This window comes from Tenrec ecaudatus, chromosome 16, assembly GCF_050624435.1.
Source record: "Tenrec ecaudatus isolate mTenEca1 chromosome 16, mTenEca1.hap1, whole genome shotgun sequence".
Taxonomy (NCBI): Eukaryota; Metazoa; Chordata; class Mammalia; order Afrosoricida; family Tenrecidae; genus Tenrec; species Tenrec ecaudatus.
Genome location: NC_134545.1, coordinates 86,978,095 through 86,997,275, shown reverse-complemented (window position 1 = coordinate 86,997,275; position 19,181 = coordinate 86,978,095). Strand labels below are relative to the sequence as shown.

Sequence of the window (19,181 nt, the reverse complement as noted above, 5' to 3'; positions counted from 1 at the left end):
CTTTATGGGAGTAGAAAGCCTTGTCTTTCTCCTGAGGAGCTGTTGGTGGTTTCAAACTGCTGACCCAGTGATTGATAGCCCAACCACTTGTCCTTGAATGGCAACCAAAGGTTGAACGTTCAAGTCCACCCAGAGAATACTTGGAAGAAAGGCATAGCAATCTACTTCCAAAAATCAACCGTTAAAAACCTATGGAGCACAGTTCTACCTGGACACATAAATCAGAACTGACTCAATAGCAACTTTTTTAAAAGTTTGAGATGGAAATTGGAGAAGGAATTCACACTTGAAGTAGTATTCCCACATATACAAGGGGGCTTCTAAAAATTCATGGGAAATAGGATTTAAAGATAATGAAAATTTCCTACAAGTTTTTTGTTTGCCATATATACCCTGAACAATTTCAGAGATAGTGAGTTTGAGAGGAGGCAGGATGCAAAGGCTGTGTTGAGAACAGAGCTTTTCAGATTAAAAATCAAAGTGTGCATCTGAAATTTTCCATTTAACTTCATGCTTAGCCATCTTCTAAGACAACTTCCAGTGATCTCCCCAATAACAAATGATACTCTTATGAAATCCACTCTCATACTTTATCCAAGTTTGTGTGTCCAACATAACAGAAAAGTAGTATATATCATTTCTGAAGATAAAACCCCAAACCAAAACTCACTGTCATTGAGTTGATTATGACTCGCAGCAACTCTATATAGAGTTTCTAAGGCTATAAATCTTTACAGAAACAGATAGGCTAACCCTTAGCCCACCAAGTAGCTGCTGGCTTTGAACTGCTGACCTTGATGTTAGCAGTCCAAAACTTACCCAATAACTCAAACAAACAAACAAACAAACAAACAAACAAACTCACTGCCATTGAGTCCATGCTAACTCACAGTGACCCTATAGGACAGGGTTGAGCTGACCCTGTGAGTTTCAGAGACCGTAACTGTTTAAAGGAGTAGAAAACCTCATCTTTCTCCTGAATTGCAGCTGGTGCTTTTGAACTACGCACTGCAGCCAAACGTGTAACCACACCAGAGCTACCACTAAAACATAGTTTGGTTTCTGTCCCTCTTTTGTGGATTACTCACTTGAAGGGAGAGCCAGCTTTCATGCCATGGAGAGGTTCACATGATGAGGAACTGAAGCTTATAGCCAAAAGCCAGTGAGAAATGAGGCCTCTTATCAACTGTCATTCATGTAAGCTTAGAAACGAATCCACCTCAGCCAAGCCTTCAAATGACTGTTGCCCTGGTTGACATGTTAAAAGAGACCCTAAGGGGGGAGTGGGAAGGGGGAGGGAAATGAGCAGCAGATATTAAGGGCTCAAGTAGAAGGCAGATGTTTTGGGAATGATGATGGCAACAAATGTACATATGTTCTTGACAAAATGGATGTATGTATGGATTGTGATGGGAATTGTATGAGCCCCCAATAAAATGATTTAAAAAAAAAAAAAGAGAGAGAGAGAGAGACCCTAAGCCAGAACCACCTGACTATGCTGCTCCCAGATTTCTGACTCTTAGAAACTATGTGAAAAATAAAATAAAAACTTCTGTTTGTTTAAGGCTGCTAAATTTTGGGGTAATTGTTATATAGCCATAAATAACATGATAATACAACATGGAATTAAGTAAATTCTATGAGGGACTGTGTGGCATGTGATAATACAAGGATTCCATCTACTACTAGGACGGGGGAAAAATCACATCAAAATTAAAAGGGGTCTGTTGCCCAAGTCCAAAGAAGGTTAAAGATAGTTTTATTGGAAAGAACTACTATCTTTTTTCTGACAGTAGTCTTAGTCTTGACACAGTCAGAAAGGCCCTATCAGAAAGGTCTAATATAGTTCACTCCCACTAATGATATTATCTAGCTTAACGCCCTCAGACAGGGGACTAGCTATGGGTGGGTTCCAAATAAAAGGCAGCCACTGTGAGGGTATCCAGTCCTATATCTATGTAGTCAAGGGTCACAGTTGAAGCAGCAAACTTATCCCCAGACATATATGCCTGGGACTAAACTGAGATTCACAAAATTCTCTGTGAGTTTTCCTTACCTCTAAATTCTGGGATAACTGATGCTCACTGAATGCTGATATTTGTATGAATAAAAATGAAGGGATTTAGCAAATCTTGTTCTTGCACACAGTTGTCAAAAAAATCTGACCTTTACAACAGGAAAAAGAGGGAGGATTTAAAAGATTTAAAGAAGAGGCAGTGACTGTCTGATATATAACAAACCTTTGAAAAATTATGAAGCAGTGAAAATCCCCTACAGGTCCCAACAAAATGTGTCCAATTTGCATTCCAGCAAAGCTCTCCATACATACCATTTTGCTCCTGTGTTACTTCCAGGAAAATAAATCCTGAAGAATAATCCCACTGGGACCTAAGTCTGATCTCCGATATATTACTGCTCCAGAGCTCCAGACCTGGCTCCACAAACTGTCTTTTTTGGTACCAAATAACTAAATTAAAGTCATCCTGATAAGCTTTGAAAACAGGAAATGTGAGGAGTGGTTTAATGAATGTTACAACTCAACCTATTATAGACTATAGTACATTTACCGGAAGAGAGAGAAAACCCTCCTGGCTTTTATATGCCCAAATCTCTCAAGATCAAATCCAAGCATAACTGTCATTCACCACACCTGACTATAAAGCCTTATTCGATGCCTGACTCTGATCAAATGGCTATGGTGCAATTGTAAACCAACACCAATGTGAGTTGATGGGAGTGGCGAGGCAGGAGGACTACAGTGGAGACTACAGTTTTATGTTTACTTTAAAAGCTGATCTAAATTTATGTTGTTGTTTTAAAGCAACCAATGGCAGCAATTAATATTGACATAGATTTTAAATTTAAATATTATAAGGAAACAAGACAGTGAATACATTATAACAAAAATTAATATTTCTAAAAAGATTTTTTAAATCTCTTACCAGATAACATATAAACTAGAGAAAAAAGGCTAGTTTTTAAAAGACAATTAAGTGAACTAGGTGTGTCCTAGATTCTCCTTTCATAAGAAAAACCGTTTCCACAAAAGATAAATAAATGTGAATGGAATGCACTGAAATATTAACCATAGGAACCACTACCACTATTAGAAAAATCATAAAATATATAGACACAGAAAGTGGAAATTAAGAGATTGAAAAATTTTAAGGTAAGAAAATGCACTCTAGAAACTCAATAGATTGACATGGAAGACATCAAAATAAGAAACTAACCTGCCAGATAGCCAATATGTGTATACAATATCATATATGCAGTATTTGAGTAACAACAAAAATCAGTTTATGTAGCACCTAAAAAAGATTCAGTCACTCATCAGGAATTAGCATTAACTCTATCTCTCAAAAGTTATTCTGCAAATACAAAAAGATAGACTGGCAAACTGCAAGCAAACTGGTCTTCCTGCACAATCATAAAACCGAGCCCAGTGGGGAGGATACACTGGAACTGATTGTGGAATAGTATGTACAACTCTCTTTAAACCGACTGAACTAGAAATGCATGATATGTGAATCTTATCTCAATAAAACTACTGGGGGGGGGGGGGCGAGGAGGAAAAAGGGATAGAGACCGTTGCCTGGTCCAGGATATGATGGCAGAAGAAACTAGAAATATGCCCACTAATCCCAAAGTTTCAAAGTGAAACTGGCACACTTTTTGGCATTCCTGTTTAGGCAACCTATATCAATTGTGATCACTAAATTTACTGCAGATTTTGAGAACAGGCACATTTATTTTAATAGCTTCAAAAGCTTTGCTAAAACCCCAATACCTTATTTAACCTAAAAGAATCATCTGGATACTTCAGGAGTGAAACATTGCCAAGAGATCCAGAAAGACTGAATGGAGCTTTGTCATTGAAGTTCTAACTAATCTTAAAAACATTTGAAGATATAATTTAAAATTTTTTTCTAAGTTATTTTTCTTTTATTTTATTTTAAAAAAATTTAACCTGAAAAATAACAAGTGTTGTTGAAGATGAGGAGAAATTGGAACCTTCAGTGCTGGTGGGAATGTAAATGGTTCAGTCCCCATAGAAAACATTTTGGAAGTTCCTCAAAAAGTTAAACACAGAATTACCATACAATTCAGAATTCCACTCTTAGGTGTATACCCAAAAGAATTAAAACACAGGTGCTACAATAAATATATGTACATATGGCCATAGCAGCTCTGTTCCCAATAGTGAAAAGGTATAAATAACTCAGTTGTAAATCAATAGATGAATAGATAAATAAATTGTGGTATATACAAACAGTGGAATATTATTCATCTAGAAAAATGGAATAAAGTATAACCTAGAAGAAACTAAAAAACGTGCTAAGTAAGCCAGGCATGAAATGTCACATATCGTATGGTTCCATGTGTATGAAATATCCATTATACACGACATGAGTTTCCTGAAGCTTTTGTGGTTTTTCTCATTGCTAATTCCACAATTACCATTTAGAGAAAAAGTCGGACTTTTCCCACCAAATTAAAGAGAGAAATAGTCACTGACTACAAGGAGGCCCCAAGCCAGTATCTATGCTGACAACTATGTACCTTAAAACCATAAACTGAGAATTATCCCCATTCACAATAATTTTAAAAAGTAAATTTCTCTAATAAAAAGTGGTTTTTAATAGTATTACTACTACTTATTTGCTGTCAGCTTAAATTAAAGCATTTTAAAAGTTACCCTTTAGGATTCTGGTACAATCTCTACAATTATTTTTCTAAAAGAAGTTTATTGTTTTTACACACAGACGGCTGTGCTATCTCCTCCCTTCAGAGCTGATGACTTGTGCCCTCAGTTTCCATTACTCTAAGATGACCTATTAAGAGCTTCTAGGATCATCAGAATAATGCTTGAAGAAGCAGCAGTCAAGAATCAAACAACGCCTTCCATTGGGTAAATAAACTGGTGGCACAAGGCCCAAGTGTTGACGAGCAAGGATGCTGCTTTGAAGACTAAAGTGTGCCTGACCCAAGCTATAATATTTCCAATTGCCTCATATGCAGATGCAAGTGGGACACTGACTGAATAAAGAAGACGGAAGCAGAAACAATGCATTAGAATTGTGGCGCTGGAAAAGAATACCGAAAGTACCATGGACTTCCAAAAGAATGAACAAATCGATCTTGGAAGAAATACAGCCAGAATGCTCCCTGGAGGCAAGGATGGCGAGAGTTGGTCTCACGTACTTTGGACATGTTGTCAGGAGAGACTAGTCTCTGGAAAAGGACATCACGTAAAGCAGAGAAGGGCAGCAAAAAAAAAAGGAAGGTTTTCTTTCAACAAGATGGTCACAACAGTGGGCTCAAAAATACCAACAGCTGTGAGGATGGTGCAGGATGGGGCAGTGTTTCATTCTGTTGTGCACAGTCACTATCACTTGGAACCAAATGATAGCACCTAATGACAATAACAGGATCATCAATAACATATCACATTGCCTACTCTCACTTCTCCCCCGTACTCATACCTCTGGGCAGAGCACTCAAAGCCAGTAATTAGTATACTGTGTTGGATTTTTAATTGTTCTACTTCCTCTCAGCACTACATTTCTGAGTTTCCTATCCCCCCAAGTCAGAACTTTAGCTTGCCCAACTAGACAGAAGATCCCAAAAGACTGATGAACTCTATCTCGCACATGTTAGAAACAATCTGGTTATGTTAAAGTGCTGAATCAGCTATCCAACAAGGGCCAATGTGCATTCTAAAGTATGCTATTACAGAACAAGGTCAGACAGCCCAGGATTCTCAGGATGTGGTAAGAATGTCCTTTGCTAGACATAATAGGATCACAAACAGAAAGTTTTCCTGATGAAATTGTGCTTTAAATAATAATAATGTGTATTCAAGTACGAAAGGAACCCTTGTCGTGCTGGACTGTGTGGCAGTTAATCCCACATGATCCTATTGGCCAGGTTGGCACAATAAACCTAACTATCACACACTGCTAACTGCAAGGTTGACAATTCAAAATCACTAGCTGCTCCACAATATAAAGGTGATGCTATCTATTCCTGTAAAGATTCACAGGCTTGGAAACTCTACATATGGTTGCTAATAACAACAGTATTTTATTAGTTCATTAATTATGACAAATGTACCACACTAATAATATAAGATGTTAATAAGGGATACTGGGTATGGGGTATATGAGAATTTACTGTACTAGTTTAACAACTTTTACAAATCTTAAAAATTAGAAAATATATGCAAAAGTACTTTGAAAATTTTAAAGTTCAAGGAATTGTAAATGATAACATATTCCAGTACACTTAGTCCCTTATCTAGACTGTTGGTGGGTAGGCAGCCATCGTAAGTAGCGCCAATAACAAAGACAGTGTGAAGAGTTAAATCCTGGAGTGGAAGAGGCCACAAGTCTAGCCCCCAGAAACATCCCAGCTGTTTCCTGCCAGCTGGTGTCTCATGTCCGATTTTCCATAGAGTTGATTTTCTTTGTATAATTACTTTTGCCTCTCAACTTATTTTACAAAAAGTATGGCTACAGTTTTTAAGAGTTTCTAAGCAGGTATGTATTTTAATTTAGACCTCCAAAAAGTCAATTGTGAGGTATGGTTACAGCTGCTTATTGGGTCCATTTCCTTACTGGATGAAACATCTGATTTCTATTCCCAACTTCAAATATAAGAAAGATAGACACCCAGAGATAGAGTACAACAAGTGTACCCAACCCTTGCCAACTCCTGTTCTGCTTGGAAAAAAAGTAGTAGCAGTAGTAGTAGTAGTACTAGTAGTAGAAAGCAAGAGTTTCAAAAGTACAGGAAATTGTTTCTCAGACAAAAGACAACACTTCCTTTCCCAGAACAATGCATCTCCCACACTGACATCCTGCTTCTGCTATATTTACCCAGCCCAGAGCTGCCGATGACACACTTACAGCTGCGCTCCGTCCACATGGCCCTGTCACTCAGCTTGAGTACTCAGACGGGAATGTGTCCAGAGGGCAGAGCCTAGAAATCACTACACACTAATCCATGCTTCCTCTACTGCTAACCTTCAGAGTAAAGTGAGACAAAATACGAGCAGTATTACTCCCTGTTTATTTTGGAAGTGACTGGGGAAACATGAGGTACTTCATTTTATATAGTTGCTAATTTTGACTTTTCACGTGGTAGTCAATGGAGGAGCCTAAACAATGAAGGGATTGAAATGGGAGGTTAAAAATAACTCATTAGGGGGTGCAGGGATGGAAAAAAGAGGAGCTGATACCAAGGGCTCAAATAGAAAGTAAATGTTTAGAAAATGATGGTGGCAACTTATGTACAAATGTGCTTGATACAATTGACATACGGAATGTTTTTGTTTTAGTATGGAATGTTTTAAGAGCAGTAAAAGCTCCCAATAAAATGATTTTAAAAAACAAAACAAAAACCTCATGAATGCTACTCAGCCAAATAGCATCACTTAATAGTTTCTCCTACCCAGCCCACTAGGATCAGACTATCAAGTCACCTTGCTGCTGTTGTTGTTGTTGGCCACTGAGTCACCTCCTACCCATAGCTACCATATACACAAGAGAATGAAACACCGTCGGTCCTGTACCACCCCCACAATGTTTCCTATGCCTAAACCCATTGTTGCAGCCATGGGGCCAATCTATCTCCTTGAAGGACTCCTTTTTCACTGCCCCTCCATTTTACCAGACATGATGTCCTTCTCCAAACTGGTCTTTCCTGACATGTCCAAAGTATGTAAGACGAAGTCTCGCCACTCTTGTTTCTAAGGAGCACTCTAGCTGTGCTTCTTCCAAGACAGAGATCTATTTGTCCTTTTAGCAGTCCATGGCACTTTCAATATTCATCTCCAGCACCACAATTCAAATGTGCCAATCTGTCTATGGTTTTCTGTATTCAATATCCAATTTACCACAGGATAAATCCTTCAATTCTGGGTAGGTATATCTAAGGAGTCAAGGATGGGATCATTTTATTCATCCCATCTTATCCTACCTCTTAGCACACTCTCCTGAGAGAGGAAAGCCCATACACTGGCAAGTATGGATTTGACTTCCATTTTACTACTTTAGTAGCTTTGTATTCTTGGTCCTTCTTTCCATACCTCACTGCCACCCCAATTCCTTGATTCTATCCCTTTCTGTTCATCCCACTTTACTTTCTACTTCTCTGGTTCATTTTCTATTGCTCATGGACAAGATTCCCTCAGCAAAACCTAGCTGATAGCTGCTAAAGTTTTCATTAATGGGTTAAACCATTACCCCACTTACAACAGTCATACAGCAAAAAACCCTGAGACTCAAGAGAGTAATAGCTCTTTTTCTCTCAGTTTTACCTTTTGTTGTTAAGGAGGCTCACTCATAAATATTAATTGGCTCCTTCAAAGAAGTGAAAGTCAAAATAAAGATGCAAAGAAATTATAAGGAAAGACACTGGTGAGAATGGGAAAATGCTTTTCTCACCGTTTTTCTCTTAAAGCTCTTGGATAACAGGCATTTCCAGACCTTACAAATTTTTTAAAAGCCTAAGAGGATGTTTTTCAATTAGCCCAATCAAACTTTCAAGATAATTTGAGGAAAAGCCTTGAAATACGATGATGAATTCATCTAAGTCCTACTTTTGAAAAGGAAGAGAAAAGGGGGAGAGGAAAGAAGGGAACTGACTTCACATGGCTGCTTCCAGTCTGGTTTGGAAGAAAAGCGTTTATGTTGCTGGGTGAGTGCAGAACAAATTCCAGGGGGTTATGCTGCCACATTCTGGGAAATTACCAAATCTCTCACTTCCCCTTCCCCTAAGCCTCAATGAACCAAACTTTAAAAAATTATTTTCATTTACTAGGTATTATTACTATCCTGTTTGTTTTTATTTTAAAAAATGAGAATTGGATGAAGGTTTACAGAGCAAATTGGCTTTTCATTCAACAATTCATACATGTCATTGATTGCTATTACTAGGTATTTTTTTAAGTAGCATAAAAACAACAACAACAAAAAATAGACCTCTTGAGCATGAAACTATTTCTTAAAGGAAGAAACACAAGCAAATACCTAAGAACAGATTCTTTCAGAGCAAATATTTTACCCACTCAAAATTCATCCCAACTGCAGCTTGACATTGGTCTGCACATGAATCAACAATGTATGGTAAATCTCAAGGAGAAAATCTGGATGAGGTACAAAATAGAGTTCTATGGTATCTTCCTATAGAGTGTTTATTAGTCATAAGGAAAAAATATTTCCTATAGAGTGAAGAAATCAGATAACATACCTAAAGCAGGGGGTCATATTTAACATCAAAAGTGATGGGCAATACCAATATCACGGAACTTGCTGTTCCATGTTGTTGTGTGAACTTAATAAATGAAACCTTAATTTGCTATGCCAACTTTCACCTAAAACAGTAAAGTACTGAAATCAAAACAAAAGAGAAAGTGAGAGACACCTCCAGCCATGATACCAGGAGAAAGACTATATTAGTTATGTACAATCCCACTAGAGATTACAACCTCAATCTAATCACAACGAAACATTACACAAATAAAAAATAAGGAACAGTCTCTTGAAAGAGGGGCCAAAAATCGGCTTGTATTTCTTAAAAATGGCAATGTCATGAACAATAAAGAAAGGCTGAGGAACTGTTACAAACAGGAGACGAAAGAAACATGAGAACTATGCAATACCTGATCCTTGACTGATGTGTGTGTGGGAGGGGAGTGGTGGTGGTGCAATTATACATCTTATTATTAGGACAACAATATGGGAATACAAATAATAAATTAAAATAAGCATTTAATCAATACTAAATTTCTTTGATAACTATACTAAGACTACATAAGAGATTATCCTTCTTAGGAAATACACTGAGGTGTTAAGGGATAAAGAGACGCAATGTGTAATCTACCTAAATGGTTCAGGAAAATAATTTCATATTTTTATACATATATGTGCATATACTTGATTTAAAAATAAATAGTGAAATGGTAAGTAAGTGTCCTGTATATTATTCTTGTAATTTTTCAGTAAATTGGAGATTCTTTTTAAAAAACAACCCAAAACATCACATCAGTTGACACCAAAACATCACATCGGTTGACACCAATTTTAAAATTAGGGAAAAGGGGATGAACTCACATTCTAGGCACAGAAAGCCAGACTAGGGGAATGAACCAATTTTTTGCTCTTTGGTGGCATTGTCAAGTAAGTGTTGGATTGGTAACTGCAAGGCTGGCGGTTCAAAACCATGGGAGAAAGATGAATCTATCTGCTGCCATAAGAAAGCTTCAGAAATCCTATATAGGTATGAACTGCAATCACTCCATGGCAGTGGGTTTTTTGGAGGGAGAGCTGTTGGAAGAATGGCTATTATCAATAGAAATAATAGGGTAAGTGAAAAAGTATCACTACTAGAGTCTGTGATAGGATTAAGTCTATCTGCATTCAACTCCAATCAACACAAATATTATTCAAATTTATGTACCAACCATTAAAACTAGTGATGAAGAAAAAGAAGAATTCTACCAGTATCTTCAATCTGAAATTGATCAACATGCAATCAAGATGCATTGATAATTATTGGTGATTGGAGTGCAAAAGTTGGAAACAACGAAGAAAGAACAGTAGCTGGAAAATATGGCCTAGTAAAAGAAACAAAGCTGGAGATTGCAAGATAAAATTTGCAAGACCAGCAACTTGTTAATAGCAAATATATGTATGTATGTATGTATATATATATATAAAATCATTTTATTAGGGGCTCATACAACTCTTATCACAATTCATACATGCATCCATTGTGTCAGGCACAGCAAATATATTTTTTCAATAACACAAACAGCAAACATAAACATGGATTTCTCCAGATGGGACACACAGAAATCAAATTAACTACATCTGTGAGAAGAGGAGAAGCTCAATATCAGCAGCTAACACAAGGCCAAGGGCTGATTGTGGAACAGACCACCAATTACTCACATGTAAATTCAGACTGATGCTGAAGAAAATTCAAACAAGTCCATGAAAGTCAAAATACCACCTTGAGTCTATCCCACCTGAGTTTTGAGAACATCTCAAGCATAGATTTGCTGCATTGAACAGTAATGACAGAAGACCTAGTGAGATATGAAATGACAACAAGATGATCATTCATGAAGAAAGCAAAAGGTCATTAAAGACAAGAGAGAAAGATCAGAAAAGTGGGTGAAGGGAGACGTAGGACAGGGCAAGCTATGACAAAATAATAATTTATAAATTATCAAGGGCTCATGAGGGAGGGGGGAACGGGGAAGGAGGGGGGAAAAAGAGGACCTATACAAAGGGCTTAAGAGGAGAGCAAATGCTTTGAAAATGAAGGCAGAGAATGTACAGATATGCTTTACACAATTGATGTATGTATATGTATGGATTGTGATAAGAGTTGTATGAGCCCCTAATAAAATTTTTTTTTAAAAGAAAGATCAAAGTGGATGTCAGAAGAGTCTCTGATACTTGCTATTAATTGTGGAATAGCTAAGGCAAATAGAAGAAATGATGAAGTGAAAGAGCAGAATAGAAATTTTCAAAGTGCAGCTTGTAAAGAAAAAGTCAAATATTATAATGAAATGTGCAAAGACTAATTAGGAAACAAAAAGGGAAGAACATGCTCAGTACATTGTAAACGGAAAGAGCTGAAGAAAAAAATTCAAATCTCAAGTTGCAACAGTGAAAATTTCCATGGGCTAAATGCTGAATGATGAAAACATACAAAAAGACAAAATGAATCAACAGAGTCACTGTAATTAATAAAAAAAAACTAGTCTACATTCCACCATTTCAGGAGATAGCAAATGAACAAGAACCAATTATGAAAAAAGAAATTCAAGCTGCACTGTAAGCATCAGCCAAAAACAAGGCTCCAGGAATTGATGGAATGCCAACTGAAATGTTTCAACAAGCTGATGAAGCACAGAAAGCACTTACAAGTCTATGCTAGGACATTTGGAAGACAGCTACCTGGCCAACTCAATGAAAGAGATTCTGTTGCCAAAGAAAGGTGACCCAACTGAATGCTCAAACTATAAAACAGTACTATTAATATCACATACAAGTAAAATTTTGCTGATGATCATCCAACAGTGGTTTCAGCAGTATATTGACAGGGAGCTGCCAGAGGTTAACTGAATTCAGTGCACACGGAACAAGGAATAGCATTGCTGATGTCAGATGGATCTCGGCTGAATACGGAGGATACCAGAAAGATGTTTACTTGTGTTTTATTGACTATGCCAAGGCATTCAGCTGTGTGGACATAACAAACCACAAATAGCCTTGAGAATAATGAGAATTTCACTGCGTTCATGTAGGACTTGTACATGGATCAAGAGGCAGTTGTGTTAACAGAACAAAAATACTACCTGGTTTAAAATGAGAAAAAGGATGTGTATCCTCTCACCATACTTATTCTATCTGTATGCTGAACAATCAGAGAAGCTGGGTTATTTAAGGAAAAATGGAGCATCAGGGTTGGAGGAAGGTTTATTAACAACCTGCACTATGCCGATGACACAACCTTGCTTGTTAAAAGTGAGGAGGACTTGAAGCACTTGCTGATGAAGAAGATCAGGATTGTAGCCTTCAGTATGGATTATAACGCATTGTAAAGAACACCAAAAGCCTCACAGCTGGACCAGTAAGTGACATTATGATAAATGGAGAAAAGACTGAAGTTGTCAAGGGTTTTGTCTTGCTTGGATCCACAATCAATGTTCATGGAAGTAGCAGTCTAGAGATCCAACAACTCATCACCCTGGTATATTTGCTGCACAAGAGCTCTTTAAAGTATTGAAAAGCAAGGATGTGCGGGCAGGGGAGGGAGGGGTAAGAAATGGGGAACTGGTATCAGGGGCTCAAATGGAAAGAGAATGCTTTGAAAATGATGATGGCGGCATATATGCAAATGTGTTTGACACACTGGATGAATGAACAAATTGTGATAAGAGATGTAAGGGCCCCAATAAGAATATTTAAAAAAAAAAAAAAAGAAAGGCAAGGATGTTACTTTGAGAACTAAGATACACCTTATCCAAGTCATGGTATTCTCGATTGTCTCATATGCATGTGAAAGCTGGACATTGAATAAAAAACAGATGCATTTTAATTATGGTGCTGGTGAAGGAGTCTTGAAAATATCATGGACTTCCATAAGAACAAATCTGTCATGGAAGATGTACAGAGGAAAGCTCCTTAGAGGCAAGAAACTTTGTCTCACATGCTTTGGGCATGTTGTCAGGAAAGATCAGTTCCTGGATAAGGACATCATGCTTGATAAAGAAGAGGGGCAGCCAAAAAGAGGACGCCCACAAAAAAATAGACTGACACAGTAGCTGTAAAAATGGACACAAACATAAGAACAATTGTGAGGATGATGCAGGACTGGGCTGTTTTGGTCTGTTGTACACAGAGACCCTGTGAGTTGGAACCAACTCAATGGCAACTAACAATAACTGCAATCAGTGGATGGCCGTAGACAAGTTCTCTCAGTAATACACTTGTCTTAGTCTGTGCCTTAAAACAAAAGTCCTCAACCAAGTCCCCAGGGAATACCAAAAATAGACTTTGGGGCCAGGGCTTGGCACCCCATCAGACTCAACCGGAAAACACTCCTAAAGGCCAACAAACAGTCCTTGTACTAACTACAGGCTTTTCTTTTTTGTTGTTGTTTTTTTGGGGGGGTTTTGTCATTGGCTTTTTGTTGTTTTGTTTTCTTTTGTTGCTTTGTCTTGCTCTGTCTTGTTTTTGTGCATGTTATTATCTTCACAGGTCTGTCTAAATAAGACAGGTTGAATGAACAATCTGGAGGAGAAAACGAGACCAATGGTTTGGGGGGATATGGGAGAGGGGGAGGTGGGGAGAAAGGAAATGCTGTTAACAAACCCAGGGACAAGGGAACAACAGTGATCCAAATTGGTGGTGAGGAGGGTGTAGGAGGCCTGGTTGGGTACGATCAAGGGTAATGTAACTGAGAGGAATTACTGAAACCCAAATGAAGGCTAAGCCTGATAGTGGGACAAGAGGAAAGTAAAAGGAAATAAAGGAAAGACCTAGGTGGCAAAGGGCATTTATAGAAGTCTAAATACAGGCATGTACATATGTAAATATATTTATATATGAGGATGGGGAAATAGACTTATGTGCATACATTTATAGGTTTAGTATTAAGGTAGCAGATGGACAATTGACCTCCACTCAAGTACTCCTTCAAGCAAGAATACTTTCTTCTATTAAAGTGGCATTCCATGATGCTCACCTCCGGACACAATCACTGAAGATAAAGCAGGTGCATAAGCAAATGTGGTGAAGAAAGCTGATGGTGCTCGGCTTTCAAAAGATATAGCATCTGGGGTCTTTAACACTTAAAGGTAAACAAGCAGCCATTTAGCTCAGAAGCAACAAAGCCCACATGGAAGAAGCACACCAGCATGTGAGATTACGAGGTGTCAAAGGGATCAGTTATCAGGCATCAAAGAACAAAAAATCATATCATTGTGTGCTCACCTCCCCGATATGATTGCTGAAGACAAATGGGTGCATAAGCAAATGTGGTAAAGAAAGCTGATGGTGCCAGGCTATCTATCAAAAGAGCTATAGCGTCTGGGGTCTTAAAGGCTTGAAGGAAAGAAGCGGCCATCTAGCTCGGAAGCAACAAAGCACACATGGAAGAAGCACACCAGCCTGTGTGATCACAAGGTGTCGGCCTGTGTGATCACAAGGTGTCGAAGGGATGGGATGATGTATCAGACATCAAAAAACAAAAAATCAAATCATTGTGAATGAGGGGAAGTGCAGATTGGGGACCCAAGACCCATTTATAGGCAACTGGACATCCCCTTACAGAAGGGTTGTGGGGAGATGGACCAGTCAGGGTGAAGTGTAGCAACAATGAAACATACAACTTTCCTTTGGTTCTTAAATGCTTTCCCCCAGCCCCCACCCCAACTATCATGATCCCAATTCTACCTTACATAGTATGTACAATGGTACAGATAGGAACTGGAAACACAGGGAATTCAGGACAGATGACCCCTTCAGGACCAATGCTGAGAGTGGCGATACTGGGAGGGTGGAGTGGAAAGGGGGAACCGATTACAAAGATCTACATATTACCTACTCCCTCAGGGATGGACAACAGAAAAGTGGGTGAAGGGAGACGTCGGATGGTGTAAGATATGACAATAATAATTTATAAATTATCAATGGTTCATGAGGGAGTGGGGAGCAGAAAGGGAGGGGCGAAATGAGGAGCCAATGCTAAGGGCTTAAGGGGAGAGCAAATGTTTTAAGAATGATGTAGTCAACAAATGTACAAATGTGCTTTACACAATTGATATATGTATGGATTGTGATAAGAGTTTTATAAATGTATACCCACTATTCTATACCCACTCTAGGTTCTCTTTTAGAAAGATCTTAACCACTGTTTAATTGTTTCATTGCCTTTCTACCTTTTCCTGACCTTGAAAGTGACAGAAATAGTTTTTCTAGGGACAGGTGGTATTCTCTCTCAAGGTCCCCAGGTTCCCAAGAGATACTTGGAAGTAAGTGTGCTTTCTCTGGGATCCAAAAAAAAAGAAAAAAGTCCAGTCCAAACAGCAGCTTCTGAAAGGATCTGTAGGGCCAGTTAAATTCAAGACGAGAGGTCAGTTCAAAAGGTTATGGTGACTGTCATCTTCATATATTTTCTCAAAGGACACAGGACAATCCCTGGGAATTTGAAAAGGTGTTAAAAATCAATGGCGAGGAGGCCATAGGATGCCTGGTAGGGCTTGATTAAATTTAATATAGCCAAAAGGAATTAATGAAAACCGAATGAAAGTAGAACATGACAGTGGGGCAAGTGGAAAGTAAAAGGAAATAGAGGAAAGAACTGGGAGGCAAAAGACATTTATAAAAGTATAAATACATATGTAAATGTATAGATCTATGTACGTATATGTTAAATATTAAGGTAGCAGAAAAACATTGGGCCTCTACTCAGTGCAAGAACACTTTGTTCTAATAACCTGACATTTCAATTCCAACACCATCGCTGAAGACAATGGGTGCATATGCAAATGTAATGAAGAAAGCTGATGGTGTCCAGCTAACAAAAGATACAGTATCTGGTGTCTGAAAGGTTTGAAGATAACAAGCAGCCATCTAGCTGAGAAGCAACAAAGCCCACAAGGAAGAAGCACACCAGTCTGTGTGATCATAAGGTGTCCATGGGATCAGGTATCAGAAGACCTAGAACAAACAATCATATTGATGCAAAGGAGTAGGGAGTGACCTGGAATGGACACCCAAGGCCCATCTCTAGACAATTGAACATCCCCTCACAGAAGGGTCCCAAGAAAGGGACTAGCCAGTCAGGGTGCAGTATAGCACCAATGAAACATACACATTTCTCTAGTTCTTTAATGCTTCTTCCCCCAACTATTATGACCCAAAGTTTACCTTCCATATCCAGCTAGACCAGAGCATGTACACTGGTACAGATAAGAGCCCTTGACACACAGAATCCAGGACAGATAAACCCCTCAGGAACAATAATGGGAATAGTGATCATGAGGGTAAGAGGAAGGTGGGGGGAGACAAGGGAAACTGATCACAATGTCCAACATATAACCACTCCCACCCCACCCCACAAAGGTGACGAACAACAGAAACGTGGATGAAGGGAGACAGCAGTCAGAGTAAGATATGGAAATAATAATTTATAAATTATCAAGGATTCATGAGGGAGGGTGGGTGGAGGAGGCAGGAAAAAAATGAGGAGTTGATACCAAGGGCTCAAGTATAATTTGAAAAGGATGATGGAAACAAATCTACAAATGTGCTTGACACAATGGATGTTATAAGAGCTCTAAGAGCCCCCAATTAAATGACTAATAATAAAAATACAGACCTATACAAATAATTTTAAATATAAACATATATATTAAATTACATTAGTGACAAAAAGACCAGGAAATTTATACCAAAGAATTTTTTTTCCATCACAACAATGTACACACTCATTCTTCAAATGTAGCAAAGGCTGTTCTAGGAGAACTGCGTTAAGAACTTTACCCCATCTATCCTACAGTCCTGATTTTTGTTCCCCGAATTCAAAGAATGTTTTCAAAGAACATTCTTCGAAATGCCAAAAATGCTAGTTTGATGTGGTATTAACTGGAAGTGCTCAAATTTGGGGAAGGGTCAGAGACATGGCAACACTGCTTTGGAAGTGTACAGACATAGATGGAGAATATGTCACGAAACAATAGCTTCACATTTTGATATATTTGTTTAGTAAAGGTTTCTTTTTTTTAATTTTTTTAAGGTTTCTATTATTATGTAGCAATGCATTTTTATTTACCCTTAGTATTTCCCAACCTCTACCTTCTACAGGACACAACCCTATTTTTGTTGACTCTTGAATCTACAGCCTGCCTAGGATAATTCAGAACTTTAGCAATACCTTTTATTTCCCAAATGTGAAATAGTCCTACCAAACGTAGCTACTGTTCATTTGCTCCCTCATAGAACTGAAGGAATAGAATGAGTCTGTGCAGCCTCTGAAATGAACCTGATAGAGATGCTAAGCTCAGGCTTACTGGAGAGAATTGAAGAACCATATTTGGATTCTGAACACAGAAATCCACTTTCCCTTAACTCCCTTACCCCCAGACTCTGGCCACACACACACACACAAAAACATTTTGTTACAGATATTACTGATGTACACATACCCCGGGGGTGGGGTTCGGGGTGGGGGTGGAAGAGGCAAAGTAGACAGAACCACACTCTAAATTAAGAACACAATAGGCTATAAATCAAATGACAGGTCACAGATCTTTTTGTAGAATACATTGACATTCTATACCCACTCCAGGTTCTCTTTTAGAAAGATCTTAACCACTGTTAATTGCTTCTTTGCCTTGCTACCTTTTCCTGACCTTGAAAATGACAGGGAAAAAAAAAAAGAAAATGACAGGAACAGTTTTTCTAGGGACAGGTGACATTCTCTCTCAAGGTCCCCAGGTTCCCAAGAGCTACTTGGAAATAAGTGTGTTTTCTCTGGGATCCAAACAATATATATGATGGGATATCCTACTGGGTCTCAAGTCAGTTCCTGTCCAAAGTTACACAGGTTTCAATATTCCTTCCTTCACATGGGTCCTGGGCTAATGCAGTCAATTGCTTCTGAAAAATACTCGCTTTTAAAACTGGGATTCATTATTAGACCCTGGCTGGAGAAGAGGTCTTCCTCATTCATTTAGCACTTTAGTTCAATCATTACTGACATTTTTATTTTGTGTCCCTAGATTTCAAAATCCTAACAATTGTGTCAGAAGCCTGGTCAGATTTTTTTAAAAGCTTAATTTGATTAGAAAAAAGCAACAAGGATTCTTGGCCTGTTGGTCCACCTGAAGTCAGTACAGTTCTGAGATACACAGATTAATTAAAGGCCAGATAAATGGACTAATCCAGCCTTAAGACATCCAAGGTCTTAAAGCAGCTAATGAGGTTTCCATGTAAACAGTATTTCCATGGGCAGTGCCAAGCAGTCAAGGTTAAGGTGGAGAGTAAGATGGGCAATTACCACCACGGCTGCTACTTTTCTGACCATCCTAGAAAAAACTGTCTCTGTCGGCAAACCAAAACATGAATATTTTCCTGAGGTCTGCTGGGTGGACTTTAAACTAGTCCCCAGTTGTCCACACAAATTTCAGAGCTCAAATTACCCCTGCTAGTCTATAAATTGCATGAGGGCAGGAACTATATAAAATCTCTTTGAAAATTAGGTCCCTGTGAATGGGGGTGGTGGTGAGCGGAGTGGAGACCCAAAGCCCAAATGTAGGCCACTGGAAAATTACTGTTAAGTTTTTAAAGTGTGATAATGATTCTGAGTATGTAGAGATCCTAATATTTAGGATGCATGCTGAGGCATTTAGGAGTGAAAAGTAAAACTATCTACAACTTATTTTCAAATGACTCATACTACATATATATGAATAAATAATGTAGCTAAATACTATAATTTTTACTATGGAAGTGTGAAATGGGTGATTATGACAAGATACTTCAAATTTTAATATACTTAAATTTTTCCATAATAAAAAATTGGGTGTGATGTTACCTAAGTCCACATGGAAGCACCTCAGCCTTTGTGATCCAAAGATGACAAATTATAAAATC

General features: G+C 38.3%; 1 protein-coding gene across 5 annotated transcripts in view; it reads right to left on the bottom strand.

Annotated features, from left to right (window-relative positions):
• GBF1 (golgi brefeldin A resistant guanine nucleotide exchange factor 1) overlaps positions 1-19,181 on the bottom strand; it is a 125,877-nt gene that overhangs the window by 81,744 nt on the left and 24,952 nt on the right. The gene's annotated exons all lie outside the window — the stretch shown is intronic.